The 4,894-nt window shown below is 41.8% G+C and overlaps 1 pseudogene; it reads left to right on the top strand.

Annotated features, from left to right (window-relative positions):
* The first annotated feature begins 2,934 nt into the window (after positions 1–2,934).
* On the top strand, positions 2,935–3,844 carry LOC133242427 (glyceraldehyde-3-phosphate dehydrogenase-like; annotated as a pseudogene).
* The last annotated feature ends 1,050 nt before the right edge of the window (positions 3,845–4,894 follow it).

The raw sequence follows: 4,894 nt of genomic DNA, 5'->3' as shown, positions 1-4,894 counted from the left end.
TGCCTGGGAAATCCCATGGAGAGAGAAGACTGGCGGGCTACCGTCCATGGGGTCAGAAATAGTCCAACACGATGTAGCAACTGAAACAACAACAACAAAGAATAGAGTAGCTGAGTCATAGGATAGGTAAATATTTAGCTTTAGTCAAAACAAACAAAAAAAAACACACACTTAAAATTCTACATGCAATGAAAAAGTAGAAACTGATTTTTGTAATAACTAAATCAGTCTTGAAAATAAGGATTTCCTAGTCAAGGCTATGTTTTTTTCCAGGGGTCATGTATGGATGTGAGAGTTGGACTGTGAAGAAAGCTGAGCACTGAAGAATTGATGCTTTTGAACTGTGGTGTTGGAGAAGACTCTTGAGAGTCCCTTGGACTGCAAGGAGATCCAACCAGTCCATCCTAAAGGAGATCAGCCCTGGGTGTTCTTTGGAAGGAATGATGCTAAAGCTGAAACTCCAGTACTTTGGCCACCTCATGTGAAGAGTTGACTCATTGGAAAAGACTCTGATGCTGGGAGAGATTGGGGGCAGGAGGAGAAGGGGACGACAGAGGATGAGATGGCTGGATGGCATCACCTACTTGATGGAAATAAGTTTGAATGAACTCCGAGAGTTGGTGATGGACAGGGAGGCCTGGCATGCTGTGATTCATCGGGTCGCAAAGAGTCGGACACAACTGAGTGACTGAACTGAACTGAACTGAAGGAAGGATAAAGAAGAATCTGGCTGATCATAATCTTATACTTGTTTCACTGCTGAATTTCATATCTTTGACTTAAATAGGCAAGATTTGTTCTTTTTGCAGAAACAGTAAAGGCCATAGTCCACACTACGTCCTTCCCAGTAGAGAAAGGAATGTAAATCAAGTACACACTATGTATTCACCACTTCAAATGCATCTTCTCAAAAGCATTATTTCCCTTCACAAATAATTACAGTCTCACAAGGTAGAAGAATGGAGAGGGGCATGGCAACCCACTCCAGTATTCTTGCCTGGAGAATCCCCACGGACAGAGGAGCATGGCAGGCTAATGTCCATGAGTTTGCACAGAGTTGGACGTGACTGAAGCGACTGAGCAAGCATGTATGCAAAATAGAAGAAAATAAATATTATAGTTTTGTTTTGCTGCCAATTTCCCTTTATATTAACAGTATTTTGAAAAAATATTGTTATTATTTTAGAAATTCTTTGAATATTCTGGGTATTAACCCCTTATCTGTTATGTTATTACACACTTAATAGACTACAGTATAGTATAAACATAAATTTTATGTGTGCTGGGAAACATGCTTCATGACTTGCTATATTGCAATATTCATTCTGGAACCAAGCCCACAATGTCTGCAAAGTAAATCTATACTATATGTCCAGGTTTTCTCTATCTTCTCATGTTGTTGGGGCACTATATTCAGCTTTTCATCACTGTGGTTCATTTAACTATTTCAGGCTAAGTCTTGATGAACAATAGGAATCTAGCAATTAATATTGAATGTCCTCTACCTTCAAGAAACTCAGTGTTCTAGAGGTGGTAGCCATGCATATGAATTTTCCTTTGGAAGGGTGAAGGAGGGACCAACTAATTTCAATTATGGGAAAACAAAAGGTGATATTTGAAACTATTCGTTCTTTTTCTCACTTTAGTTCAGTCACTCCTAGAGTACAATCCAACATTTACCTACATTTAGATAAATTAATTTAAGCATATATTATTCCTTCTTTGGAGCTGAACATTCTCCCCAAGATTCCTGTCCTTCTAGTGGTTTACTATTTTTTTTTTTTTACTTCTGACTTTAAGGCCCTGATTTTACTGACATCTGAATCTTATTCTGTAATATCATACCAATATTTTCTTCTTCTCTGTACTAAATCATTAATAATTATTTACAACAGGCATTTTTGTGTGTAGCATACTTTACTAAAGGTATGAGCAGGTAGATGGAGAAGGAAATGGCAACCCCCTCCAGTATTCTTGCCTGGAGAATCCCCTGGGCAGAGGAGCCTGGCAGGCTACAGTCCATGGGGTTGCAAGAGTCAGACATGACTTAGCTACTAAACCACCACCACCACCATGAGCAGGTAGAAGAATCTTACATGGCAAGAACAGCAAGAACTGAAATTAGTTATTTATGTTCTTAAGGGCCTTTTTGGAACCACCTACTCCTCCATACACTTTCACTTTCACTTCTCCGTACCTTGTGTGCTAAGTCACTTCAGCCGTGTCCAACTCTTTGCAATCCTATGAATTGTAGCCCACCAGGCTCCGCTGTCCATGGGATTTCCAGGCAACAATACTGGGGTGGGTTGCCATGCCCTTTTCCAGGGGATCTTCCGACCCAGGGGTTGAACCCACATCTCTTATGTCTTCTGCATTGGCAGGCAGGTTCCTTACCAATAGCGCCACCTGGGAAGCCTCCATAGCTTAGAATTCCATAATTTCAATTGATTATCTCTTTACTTTCTCCCCATGACCCACAAAATCTATTCACTTCTCAAGCAGAGTTTTAATTATTTTCTATTGCTGCTGCTTCTGCTGCTAAGTCACTTCACTCATGTCCAACTCTGTGCGACCCCACAGACGGCAGCCCACCAGGCTTCCCCATCCCTGGGATTCTCCAGGCAAGAACACTGGAGTGGGTTGCCATTTCCTCCTCCAACGCATGAAAGTGAAAAGTGAAAGTGAAGTCACTCAGCCGTGCCCGACTCTTAGCAACCCCATGGACTGCAGCCTACCAGGCTCCTCTGTCTGAGGGATTTTCCAGGCAAGAGTACTTTTTCTTAAACCTGGTTTCAGGACCTTATCTTCATACCTAAAAAGTTTAGTCTCTCTGCCCCTTCCCATTCAACAGCCAGCCATATTTCCTTATGTAATGCCAGCCATGGGCCCAAGACATATTTGGCTGTATTGGGCACTTGCTCACCAGTTGCGTTTAACTATGATAAAGTGAATATTACCATCAATGACTGCTTCACTGACCTCAACTACATGGTTTATATGTTCCAGTGTGATTCCACCCATGGCAAGTTCAATGGCACAGTCCAGTCTGAGAAGAGGAAGCTTGCCATCAGTGGAAAGCCCACTTTCATTTTTTAGGAGCAAGATTCTGTCAATATCAAATGGAGTGCCACTGGTACTGAGTATGTTATAGAGTCCACTGGTGTCCTCACTACTTTCAAGAAGGTTGGGGCTCACATGAAGGGTTATCCAAAAGGCTAATCATCACTGTCCCTTCTGTTGATATCCCATATTTGTGATGGGCATGAACCATAAGAAGTACAGGTCCCTCAAGATGGTCAGAAATGCCACGTGCACTACCACCTGCTTGGCACACCTGGTCAGTATCACTGTAGAGAGACTCATGACCACAGTTCATACCATCACTGCAAGCCAGAAGATCATGATGGGCCCCCAAGGGAAACTGTCCTGGGATGGATGACGAACTGCTGAGAACATCATCCCTGCTTCCACTGGCACTGCAAAGGCTTTGGGGCAAGATCGTCCTGAGCTCAATGGGAAGTTCTCTGGCATGGCCTTCCATGTCTCCATTCCCAGTGTGTCTGATGTAGATCTGACCCACTTCCTGGAGAAAGCTGCTAAATACGATGGTATCAAGAAGAGGTAAAGCAGGCACTGCAAGGCTCACTGAAGACTATTCTAGGCTATACTGAAAACCAAGTTTTCTATTGCAATTTTAGCAGTGACACCCACTCTTCCTCCCTGGATGCTGAGGCTGGCATTGCCCTTAACAGCCACTTTGTCAAGCTCATTTCCTGGTATGACAGTGAATTTGGCTACAGACAGAGTAGTGGGCCTCATGGTCCACATAGCCTCTGGGGAATAAGAGCACCCTGGATCTCCAGCCCCAGTGAGAGCGTGAGAGAGGCCCTCAGCTGTTGGGGTACTCACCTCAACTGGATCACCCCAACATACTGAGAGTATCACATCTTTCCATCCCAGAAACCCTGAAGAGGAGGGACTTAGTGAGCCTTACCTTATTATTTACCATCAATGGAAAATACCCAGCCTAAATAAGCACTTTACTTTTCTAAATAAAGACAATTCTTTTCATGAGAGAAATTCTGTTACCAACTTTTGAACTGTATATTTTTCAATCTGCTACACACGTATTTTTGTCTTGTTTACTTTTCATGTTAACCCACTGAATGATGCATTTTATCTCCATTTTATAGATTAGAAAACTGATACTGAACAAAGTTACTTGAAGTTAGACAACTACAGATCCAATAGGATCAAAATCTGATTCTGAAGGCCTGTGCTGTATGATGTGTGCATGTGTGTATATGTGTACTTCTATTTATTTATCCTACCCTGCTTGATTAGGAAAAATCTCAAAGCCTAAACGTACAAAAGAAGTCACTATCATTTATCCAGAATAGCAATTGTATATAGAATTGGAGTCAATAACGAACAGAACTTTTTCCATCCCTAGAATTTACTGAAACATTCATATTCTGTTTGTTTGTATTCTTTGTTTGTTTGTCTTCTCTGTTTGTTTATATTCTTTGTTTCTGTTTCCACATATACTCCTCAAAAGGAGAGAGAGATCACTTGACAAGTATGCTCATAAAATTCTAAACTGTTACATCTAATTGAAGAGGGGTTATAAACAATTTTAAGATCTTCTCTAAGCATATTTTTCTATAAAAAATGAATACCACTAAATTTGAATACTACCCTTTAGAAAGGACTTCCCTGGTAGCTCAGACGGTTAAGCATCTGTCTACAATGAGGGAGACCTGGGTTCAATCCCTGGGTCGGGAAGATTCCCTGAAGAAGGAAACGGCAACCCACTCCAGTACTCTTGCCTAGAAAATCCCATGGATGAAGGAGCCTGGTAGTGTCACTGGCCCCTTAGTGTCACTGGAAACCA

Source organism: Bos javanicus, chromosome X, assembly GCF_032452875.1.
Source record: "Bos javanicus breed banteng chromosome X, ARS-OSU_banteng_1.0, whole genome shotgun sequence".
NCBI classification, from domain to species: Eukaryota; Metazoa; Chordata; class Mammalia; order Artiodactyla; family Bovidae; genus Bos; species Bos javanicus.
This window is presented reverse-complemented; position numbering and strand designations above follow the sequence as displayed.